This window comes from Myxine glutinosa, chromosome 9, assembly GCF_964187855.1.
Source record: "Myxine glutinosa chromosome 9, kmMyxGlut1.1, whole genome shotgun sequence".
In the NCBI taxonomy this organism is placed as follows: domain Eukaryota; kingdom Metazoa; phylum Chordata; class Myxini; order Myxiniformes; family Myxinidae; genus Myxine; species Myxine glutinosa.
In genome coordinates, this window is record NC_136269.1 from 128,580,644 (window position 1) to 128,593,291 (window position 12,648).

At 30.8% G+C, this 12,648-nt stretch overlaps 1 long non-coding RNA gene across 1 annotated transcript in view; it reads left to right on the plus strand.

Moving 5' to 3' along the window:
* LOC144893574 (uncharacterized) overlaps positions 1–12,648 on the plus strand; it is a 253,303-nt gene that overhangs the window by 55,485 nt on the left and 185,170 nt on the right. The window lies entirely within an intron of this gene.

Genomic DNA, 12,648 nt, shown 5'->3' on the forward strand with positions numbered 1-12,648 from the left:
CTTTATGGCAGAGTGGCCAGATGGAAGCCTCTCCTCAGTGAAAGACACATGAAAGCCCGCTTGGAGTTTGTAAAAAAGCACCTATAGGACTCTCAGACTGTGAGAAACAAGATTCTGTGGGCTTTCATGTGTCTTTCACCGAGGAGAGGCTTCCATCTGGCCACTCTGCCATAAAGCCCAGATCGGTGGAGTGTTGCAGTGATGGTTGTCCTTCTGGAAGTTTCTCCCATCTCCAAACAGGATATCTGGAGCTCAGCCAGAGTGACCAACGGGTTCTTGGTCACCTCTCTTACCAAGGCCCTTCTCCCTCGATTGCTCAGTTTGGCCGGGCGGCCAGCTCTAGGAAGAGTCCTGGTTGTTCCAAACTTCTTCCATTTAAGAATTATGGAGGCCACTGTGCTCTTGGGAACCTTCAATGCAGCAGAATTTTTTTTGTAGGCTTCCCCAGATCTGTTCATCGACACAATCCTGTCTCTGAGCTCTGCAGGCAGTTCCTTCGACCTCATGGCTTGGTTTTTGCTCTGATATGCATTGTCAGCTGTGAGACCTTATATAGACAGGTGTGTGCCTTTCCAAATCATGTCAAATCAATTGAATTTACCACAGGTGAACTCCATTCAAGGTGTAGAAACATCTCAAAGATGATCAAGAGAAATGGGAGGCATCTGAGCTAAATTTCAAGTGTCATAGCAAAGGGTATGAATACTTATGTCAATGTGATATTTCAGTTTTTTCTTTTTAATAAATTTGCAAAACTTTCAAAAATCCCGTTTTCTCTTTGCCATTATGGGGTATTGAGTGTAGATTGATGAGGGAAAAAATGAATTTAAACGATTTCAGCATAAGGCTGCAACATAACAAAATGTGAAAAAAGGAAAGGGATCTGAATACTTTCTGAATGCACTGTAAAAGCTAGTTATCGATGTACTTGGTTATAAAAGCTAATAATCGATGTACTTGGTTATGAAAGCTAATAATCGATGTACTTGGTTATGAAAGCTAATAATCAATGTACTTGGTTACACAACAACAACAACAACAACAACAACAACAACAACAACAACAGGCATTTAAAGGCCATTTTCCCTGCTGGAGCGGGGGTTAGCCTTGCGGGCCCCATGACAATCTTCTTCATTTTGCCCTATTTCCTGCATCTCCCCTTGTTAACCCCCTTGCCCGCATTTCTTCTTCGACCATCTTCAGCCAAGTCTTTCTCGGTCTTCCCCGTCCTCTACTTCCTTCTACATTCATTTCCATCACTCTTCTCGAACCAGTCACTTTCATCCTTCCTCAACAGATGACCAAACCATCTCAACCTGTTTCTCTTCACAGCATCCATCACAGGCTCTATTCCCATAATCTTTCACAATTCATCATTTGTTTTTCCTCTCTCTCAACGACACTCCACACATCCACCGAACCATTCGCATTTCCACCCTTTCCAGCCTTCGTCGCTGCTCTACGTTCTTTACCCATGTCTCGCTCCCATAAATCATAACACTTCTCACACATGCAGCATACACCTTTCCCTTCAGCTTCAACGACACTCCCCTCTTCGTCAGCACGCCACTCAGTTCCCGAAACTTCTTCCATACACCTCTCACTCTAGCAACCATTGCCGAGTCTGATCCACCTTCACCATTCAGCATGTCTCCGAGGTAACAAAATGTTTTCACACCTTCCAGCTTCACGCCGTCTCCAAGATCCAACTCAACATTTCCTCCATCTGCAGCTCCCTCTGTGCACACCTTACACTTGAATGTAGCTGCCACACTGGTTAATGACCCTCTCAAACCACTACATTTTTGATGAACCCACTCAGCACACATTGTACATTGAATGGAGTTCACTCCGACAACCTTCCTGCACACAGCACACGGCCACTTTCCAGTTCTTTCCACCTCACCACATGCTTTACCACTTGCCATCACCTTCGTGTTTCCGATATTCACCTTCAGACCTATTGTCTCCATACATTCCTTCCACTTGTTCATCTTTTCCTTCAGTCCATCCATACTTTCCGCAATCAACACCAGATCATCTGCATACAACAACTCCCATGGTAAACCCTCCTTTACGTTCTGAGCCAGCACCTCAATCACAGCTACAAATAGTAGTGGACTTAGTACCGACCCCTGATGCACTCCCACCTTCACCTCAAACTCACCACTGTTCCCGTCCTTCGTCCTTACAGCTGTGCGCGCTCTTTTGTACATTGCCATCACTACTCTGATCAACCATTCCTCCACTCCTAACTTCCTCAATGCCCATGTCACTACTTCACGTGGAACCCGATCGAATGCTTTCTCCAGATCAACAAACCCAAGAAACAACTTGGTTATGAAAGCTAATAATCGATGTACTTGGTTATGAAAGCTAATTAATCGATGTACTTGGTTAAAAAAGCTAATAATCGATGTGCTTGTTTTTGAAACCTAATAATCGATGTACTTGGTTATGAAAGCTTGTAATCGATGTACTTGGTTATAAAAGCAAATAATCGATGTACTTGGTTATAAAAGCTAATAATCGATGTACTTGGTTATAAAAGCTAATTAATCGATGTACTTGGTTATGAAAGCTCGTAATCGATGTACTTGGTTATAAAAGCTAATAATCGATGTACTTGGTTATAATAGCTAATAATTAATGTACTTGGTTATGAAAGCTAATAATCGATGGACTTGGTTATGAAAGCTAATAATCGATGTACTTGGTTATGAAAGCTAATAATTGATGTACTTGGTTATAAAAGCCAATAATCGATGTATTTCGTTATAATAGCTAATAATTCATGTACATGGTTATAAAAGCTAATAATTCGATGTACTTGGTTTTAAAAGCTGATAATCGATGTACTTGGTTATGGAAGTTAATAATCAATGTACTTGGTTATAAAAGGTAATAATCGATGTACTTGGTTATAAAAGCTAATAATCGATGTACTTGGTTATGGAAGTTAATAATCGATGTACTTGGTTATAAAAGGTAATAATCGATGTACTTGGTTATAAAAGCTAATAATCGATGTACTTGGTTATAAAACCTAATAATCGATGTACTTGGTTATAAAACCTAATAATCGATGTACTTGGTTATAAAAGCTAATAATCGATTTACTTGGTTATAAAAGCTAATAATCGATTTACTTGGTTATAAAAGCTAATAATTCATGTACTTGGTTATAAAAGCTAATAATTCATGTGCGGTACTTGGTTATAAAAGTTAATAATCGATGTACTTGGTTATAAAAGCTAATAATCGATGTACAGTACTTGGTTATAAAAGCTAATAATCGATGTACTTGGTTATGGAAGTTAATAATCGATGTACTTGGTTATAAAAGCTAATAATCGATGTACTTGGTTATAAAAGCTAATCATCGATTTACTTGGTTATAAAAGCTAATAATCGATTTACTTGGTTATAAAAGCTAATAATTCATGTACTTGGTTATAAAAGCTAATAATTCATGTGCGGTAGTTGGTTATAAAAGTTAATAATCGATGTACTTGGTTATAAAAGCTAATAATCGATGTACTTGGATATAAAAGCTAATAATCGATGTACTTGGTTATGGAAGTTAAAAATCAATGTACTTGGTTATAAAAGCTAATAATCGATGTACTTGGTTATAAAAGCTAATAATCGATGTACTTGGTTATAAAAGCTAATAATCGATGTACTTGGTTATGGAAGTTAATAATCGATGTACTTGGTTATAAAAGCTAATAATCGATGTACTTGGTTATAAAAGCTAATAATCGATGTACTTGGTTATAAAAGCTAATAATCGATTTACTTGGTTATAAAAGCTAATAATCGATTTACTTGGTTATAAAAGCTAATAATTCATGTACTTGGTTATAAAAGCTAATAATTCATGTGCGGTACTTGGTTATAAAAGTTAATAATCGATGTACTTGGTTATAAAAGCTAATAATCGATGTTCTTGGTTATGGAAGTTAATAATCGATGTACTTGGTTATAAAAGTTCATAATCGATGTACTTGGTTATAAAAGCTAATAATCGATGTACTTGGTTATGGAAGTTAATAATCGATGTACTTGGTTATAAAAGCTAATAATCGATGAACATGGTTATAAAAGCTAATAATCGATTTACTTGGTTATAAAAGCTAATAATCGATTTACTTGGTTATAAAAGCTAATAATTCATGTACTTGGTTATAAAAGCAAATAATTCATGTGTGGTACTTAGTTATAAAAGTTAATAATCGATGTACTTGGTTATAAAAGCTAATAATCGATGTACTTGGTTATAAAACCTAATAATCGATGTACTTGGTTATAAAAGCTAATAATCGATGTACTTGGTTATAAAAGCTAATGATCGATTTACTTGGTTATAAAAGCTAATGATCGATTTACTTGGTTATAAAAGCTAATGATCGATTTACTTGGTTATAAAAGCTAATGATCGATTTACTTGGTTATAAAAGCTAATGATCGATTTACTTGGTTATAAAAGCTAATAATCGATGTACTTGGTTATAAAAGCTAATAATCGATGTACTTGGTTATAAAAGCTAATAATCGATGTACTTGGTTATAAAAGCTAATATATTAGCTTTTATAACCAAGTACATCGATTAATCGATGTACTTGGTTATAAAAGCTAATAATCGATTTACTTGGTTATAAAAGCTAATAATCGATTTACTTGGTTATAAAAGCTAATAATTCATGTACTTGGTTATAAAAGCTAATAATTCATGTGCGGTAGTTGGTTATAAAAGTTAATAATCGATGTACTTGGTTATAAAAGCTAATAATCGATGTACTTGGATATAAAAGCTAATAATCGATGTACTTGGTTATGGAAGTTAATAATTAATCAATGTACTTGGTTATAAAAGCTAATAATCGATGTACTTGGTTATAAAAGCTAATAATCGATGTACTTGGTTATAAAAGCTAATAATCGATGTACTTGGTTATGGAAGTTAATAATCGATGTACTTGGTTATAAAAGCTAATAATCGATGTACTTGGTTAAAAAAGCTAATAATCGATTTACTTGGTTATAAAAGCTAATAATCGATTTACTTGGTTATAAAAGCTAATAATTCATGTACTTGGTTATAAAAGCTAATAATTCATGTGCGGTACTTGGTTATAAAAGTTAATAATCGATGTACTTGGTTATAAAAGCTAATAATCGATGTACTTGGTTATGGAAGTTAATAATCGATGTACTTGGTTATAAAAGTTCATAATCGATGTACTTGGTTATAAAAGCTAATAATCGATGTACTTGGTTATGGAAGTTAATAATCGATGTACTTGGTTATAAAAGCTAATAATCGATGTACATGGTTATAAAAGCTAAGAATCGATTTACTTGGTTATAAAAGCTAATAATCGATTTACTTGGTTATAAAAGCTAATAATTCATGTACTTGGTTATAAAAGCTAATAATTCATGTGTGGTACTTAGTTATAAAAGTTAATAATCGATGTACTTGGTTATAAAAGCTAATAATCGATGGACTTGGTTATAAAAGCTAATAATCGATGTACTTGGTTATAAAAGCTAATAATCGATGTACTTGGTTATAAAAGCTAATGATCGATTTACTTGGTTATAAAAGCTAATGATCGATTTACTTGGTTATAAAAGCTAATGATCGATTTACTTGGTTATAAAAGCTAATGATCGATTTACTTGGTTATAAAAGCTAATGATCGATTTACTTGGTTATAAAAGCTAATAATCGATGTACTTGGTTATAAAAGCTAATAATCGATGTACTTGGTTATAAAAGCTAATAATCGATGTACTTGGTTTTAAAAGCTAATAATCGATGTACTTGGTTATAAAAGCTAATAATCGATGTACTTGGTTATAAAAGCTAATAATCGATGTACTTGGTTATAAAAGCTAATGATCGATTTACTTGGTTATAAAAGCTAATGATCGATTTACTTGGTTATAAAAGCTAATGATCGATTTACTTGGTTATAAAAGCTAATGATCGAATTACTTGGTTATAAAAGCTAATGATCGATTTACTTGGTTATAAAAGCCAATAATCGATGTATTTCGTTATAAAAGCTAATAATCGATGTACTTGGTTATAAAAGCTAATGATCGATTTACTTGGTTTTAAAAGCTAATAATCGATGTACTTGGTTATGGAAGTTAATAATCGATGTACTTGGTTATAAAAGCTAATAATTCATGTACTTGGTTATAAAAGCTAATAATTCATGTGCGGTACTTGGTTATAAAATTTAATAATCGATGTACTTGGTTATAAAAGCTAATAATCGATGTACTTGGTTATAAAAGCTAATAATCGATGTACTTGGTTATGGAAGTTAATAATCGATGTACTCGGTTATAAAAGCTAATAATCGATGTGCTTGGTTATAAAAGCTAATAATCGATTTACTTGGTTATAAAAGCTAATAATCGATTTACTTGGTTAGAAAAGCTAATAATCGATGTACTCGGTTATAAAAGCTAATAATCGATGTACTTGGTTATAAAAGCTAATAATCGATTTACTTGGTTATAAAAGCTAATAATCGATGTACTTGGTTATAAAAGCTAATAATAATCGATTTACTTGGTTATAAAAGCTAATGATCGATTTACTTGGTTATAAAAGCTAATAATAATCGATTTACTTGGTTATAAAAGCTAATAATCGATGTACTTGGTTATAAAAGCTAATAATCGATGTACTTGGTTATGGAAGTTAATAATCGATGTACTTGGTTATAAAAGCTAATAATCGATGTACTTGGTTATAAAAGCTAATAATCGATGTACTTGGTTATAAAAGCTAATGATCGATTTACTTGGTTATAAAAGCTAATGATCGATTTACTTGGTTATAAAAGCTAATGATCGATTTACTTGGTTATAAAAGCTAATAATCGATGTACTTGGTGATAAAAGCTAATAATCTATGTACTTGGTTATAAAAGCTAATAATCGATGTACTTGGTTATAAAAGCTAATAATCGATGTACTTGGTTATAAAAGCTAATTAATCGATGTACTTGGTTATGAAAGCTCGTAATCGATGTACTTGGTTATAAAAGCTAATAATCGATGTACTTGGTTATAATAGCTAATAATTAATGTACTTGGTTATGAAAGCTAATAATCGATGGACTTGGTTATGAAAGCTAATAATCGATGTACTTGGTTATGAAAGCTAATAATTGATGTACTTGGTTATAAAAGCCAATAATCGATGTATTTCGTTATAATAGCTAATAATTCATGTACATGGTTATAAAAGCTAATAATTCGATGTACTTGGTTTTAAAAGCTGATAATCGATGTACTTGGTTATGGAAGTTAATAATCAATGTACTTGGTTATAAAAGGTAATAATCGATGTACTTGGTTATAAAAGCTAATAATCGATGTACTTGGTTATGGAAGTTAATAATCGATGTACTTGGTTATAAAAGGTAATAATCGATGTACTTGGTTATAAAAGCTAATAATCGATGTACTTGGTTATAAAAGCTAATAATCGATGTACTTGGTTATAAAACCGAATAATCGATGTACTTGGTTATAAAAGCTAATAATCGATTTACTTGGTTATAAAAGCTAATAATCGATTTACTTGGTTATAAAAGCTAATAATTCATGTACTTGGTTATAAAAGCTAATAATTCATGTGCGGTACTTGGTTATAAAAGTTAATAATCGATGTACTTGGTTATAAAAGCTAATAATCGATGTACTTGGTTATAAAAGCTAATAATCGATTTACTTGGTTATAAAAGCTAATAATCGATTTACTTGGTTATAAAAGCTAATAATCGATGTACTTGGTTATAAAAGCTAATAATCGATGTACTTGGTTATAAAAGCTAATAATCGATGTACTTGGTTATAAAAGCTAATAATCAATGTACTTGGTTATAAAAGCTAATAATCGATGTACTTAGTTATAAAAGCTAATAATCGATGTACTTGGTTATAAAAGCTAATAATCGATGTACTTGGTTATGGAAGTTAATAATCGATGTACTTGGTTATAAAAGCTAATAATCGATGTACTTGGTTATAAAAGCTAATAATCGATTTACTTGGTTATAAAAGCTAATAATCGATTTACTTGGTTATAAAAGCTAATAATTAATGTACTTGGTTATAAAAGCTAATGATTCATGTGCGGTACTTGGTTATAAAAGTTAATAATCGATGTACTTGGTTATAAAAGCTAATAATCGATGTACTTGGTTATAAAAGCTAATAATCGATGTACTTGGTTATGGAAGTTAATAATCGATGTACTTGGTTATAAAAGCTAATAATCGATGTACTTGGTTATAAAAGCTAATAATCGATGTACTTGGTTATAAAAGCTAATGATCGATTTACTTGGTAATAAAAGCTAATGATCGATTTACTTGGTTATAAAAGCTAATGATCGATTTACTTGGTTATAAAAGCGAATGATCGATTTACTTGGTTATAAAAGCTAATGATCGATTTACTTGGTTATAAAAGCTAATAATCGATGTACTTGGTTATAAAAGCTAATAATCGATGTACTTGGTTATAAAAGCTAATAATCGATGTACTTGGTTATAAAAGCTAATAATCGATGTACTTGGTGATAAAAGCTAATAATCTATGTACTTGGTTATAAAAGCTAATAATCGATGTACTTGGTTATAAAAGCTAATAATCGATGTACTTGGTTATAAAAGCTAATTAATCGATGTACTCGGTTATGAAAGCTCGTAATCGATGTACTTGGTTATAAAAGCTAATAATCGATGTACTTGGTTATAATAGCTAATAATTAATGTACTTGGTTATGAAAGCTAATAATCGATGGACTTGGTTATGAAAGCTAATAATCGATGTACTTGGTTATGAAAGCTAATAATTGATGTACTTGGTTATAAAAGCCAATAATCGATGTATTTCGTTATAATAGCTAATAATTCATGTACATGGTTATAAAAGCTAATAATTCGATGTACTTGGTTTTAAAAGCTGATAATCGATGTACTTGGTTATGGAAGTTAATAATCAATGTACTTGGTTATAAAAGGTAATAATCGATGTACTTGGTTATAAAAGCTAATAATCGATGTACTTGGTTATGGAAGTTAATAATCGATGTACTTGGTTATAAAAGGTAATAATCGATGTACTTGGTTATAAAAGCTAATAATCGATGTACTTGGTTATAAAAGCTAATAATCGATGTACTTGGTTATAAAACCTAATAATCGATGTACTTGGTTATAAAAGCTAATAATCGATGTACTTGGTTATAAAACCTAATAATCGATGTACTTGGTTATAAAAGCTAATAATCGATTTACTTGGTTATAAAAGCTAATAATCGATTTACTTGGTTATAAAAGCTAATGATCGATTTACTTGGTTATAAAAGCTAATGATCGATTTACTTGGTTATAAAAGCTAATGATCGATTTACTTGGTTATAAAAGCTAATGATCGATTTACTTGGTTATAAAAGCTAATGATCGATTTACTTGGTTATAAAAGCTAATAATCGATGTACTTGGTTATAAAAGCTAATAATCGATGTACTTGGTTATAAAAGCTAATAATCGATGTACTTGGTTATAAAAGCTAATAATCGATGTACTTGGTTATAAAAGCTAATAATCGATGTACTTGGTTATAAAAGCTAATGATCGATTTACTTGGTTATAAAAGCTAATGATCGATTTACTTGGTTATAAAAGCTAATGATCGATTTACTTGGTTATAAAAGCTAATGATCGATTTACTTGGTTATAAAAGCTAATGATCGATTTACTTGGTTATAAAAGCCAATAATCGATGTATTTCGTTATAAAAGCTAATAATCGATGTACTTGGTTATAAAAGCTAATGATCGATTTACTTGGTTTTAAAAGCTAATAATCGATGTACTTGGTTATAAAAGCTAATAATCGATGTACTTGGTTATAAAAGCTAATAATCGATGTACTTGGTTATAAAAGCTAATGATCGATTTACTTGGTTATAAAAGCTAATGATCGATTTACTTGGTTATAAAAGCTAATGACCGATTTACTTGGTTATAAAAGCTAATGATCGATTTACTTGGTTATAAAAGCTAATGACCGATTTACTTGGTTATAAAAGCTAATGATCGATTTACTTGGTTATAAAAGCTAATGATCGATTTACTTGGTTATAAAAGCTAATAATTCATGTACTTGGTTATAAAAGCTAATAATTCATGTGCGGTACTTGGTTATAAAATTTAATAATCGATGTACTTGGTTATAAAAGCTAATAATCGATGTACTTGGTTATAAAAGCCAATAATCGATGTATTTCGTTATAATAGCTAATAATTCATGTACATGGTTATAAAAGCTAATAATTCGATGTACTTGGTTTTAAAAGCTGATAATCGATGTACTTGGTTATGGAAGTTAATAATCAATGTACTTGGTTATAAAAGGTAATAATCGATGTACTTGGTTATAAAAGCTAATAATCGATGTACTTGGTTATAAAAGCTAATAATCGATGTACTTGGTTATAAAACCTAATAATCGATGTACTTGGTTATAAAAGCTAATAATCGATTTACTTGGTTATAAAAGCTAATAATCGATTTACTTGGTTATAAAAGCTAATAATTCATGTACTTGGTTGTAAAAGCTAATAATTCATGTGCGGTACTTGGTTATAAAAGTTAATAATCGATGTACTTGGTTATAAAAGCTAATAATCGATGTACTTGGTTATGGAAGTTAATAATCGATGTACTTGGTTATAAAAGTTCATAATCGATGTACTTGGTTATAAAAGCTAATAATCGATGTACTTGGTTATGGAAGTTAATAATCGATGTACTTGGTTATAAAAGCTAATAATCGATGTACATGGTTATAAAAGCTAATAATCGATTTACTTGGTTATAAAAGCTAATAAACGATTTACTTGGTTATAAAAGCTAATAATTCATGTACTTGGTTATAAAAGCTAATAATTCATGTGTGGTACTTCGTTATAAAAGTTAATAATCGATGTACTTGGTTATAAAAGCTAATAATCGATGTACTTGGTTATAAAAGCTAATAATCGATGTACTTGGTTATAAAAGCTAATAATCGATGTACTTGGTTATAAAAGCTAATGATCGATTTACTTGGTTATAAAAGCTAATGATCGATTTACTTGGTTATAAAAGCTAATGATCGATTTACTTGGTTATAAAAGCTAATGATCGATTTACTTGGTTATAAAAGCTAATGATCGATTTACTTGGTTATAAAAGCTAATAATCGATGTACTTGGTTATAAAAGCTAATAATCGATGTACTTGGTTATAAAAGCTAATAATCGATGTACTTGGTAATAAAAGCTAATAATCGATGTACTTGGTTATAAAAGCTAATAATCGATGTACTTGGTTATAAAAGCTAATAATCGATGTACTTGGTTATAAAAGCTAATGATCGATTTACTTGGTTATAAAAGCTAATGATCGATTTACTTGGTTATAAAAGCTAATGATCGATTTACTTGGTTATAAAAGCTAATGATCGATTTACTTGGTTATAAAAGCTAATGATCGATTTACTTGGTTATAAAAGCCAATAATCGATGTATTTCGTTATAAAAGCTAATAATCGATGTACTTGGTTATAAAAGCTAATGATCGATTTACTTGGTTTTAAAAGCTAATAATCGATGTACTTGGTTATAAAAGCTAATAATCGATGTACTTGGTTATAAAAGCTAATAATCGATGTACTTGGTTATAAAAGCTAATGATCGATTTACTTGGTTATAAAAGCTAATGATCGATTTACTTGGTTATAAAAGCTAATGACCGATTTACTTGGTTATAAAAGCTAATGATCGATTTACTTGGTTATAAAAGCTAATGATCGATTTACTTGGTTATAAAAGCCAATAATCGATGTATTTCGTTATAAAAGCTAATAATCGATGTACTTGGTTATAAAAGCTAATGATCGATTTACTTGGTTTTAAAAGCTAATAATCGATGTACTTGGTTATGGAAGTTAATAATCGATGTACTTGGTTATAAAAGCTAATAATTCATGTACTTGGTTATAAAAGCTAATAATTCATGTGCGGTACTTGGTTATAAAATTTAATAATCGATGTACTTGGTTATAAAAGCTAATAATCGATGTACTTGGTTATAAAAGCCAATAATCGATGTATTTCGTTATAATAGCTAATAATTCATGTACATGGTTATAAAAGCTAATAATTCGATGTACTTGGTTTTAAAAGCTGATAATCGATGTACTTGGTTATGGAAGTTAATAATCAATGTACTTGGTTATAAAAGGTAATAATCGATGTACTTGGTTATAAAAGCTAATAATCGATGTACTTGGTTATAAAAGCTAATAATCGATGTACTTGGTTATAAAAGCTAATAATCGATTTACTTGGTTATAAAAGCTAATAATTCATGTACTTGGTTATAAAAGCTAATAATTCATGTGCGGTACTTGGTTATAAAAGTTAATTAATCGATGTACTTGGTTATAAAAGCTAATAATCGATGTACTTGGATATAAAAGCTAATAATCGATGTACTTGGTTATGGAAGTTAATAATCAATGTACTTGGTTATAAAAGCTAATAATCGATGTACTTGG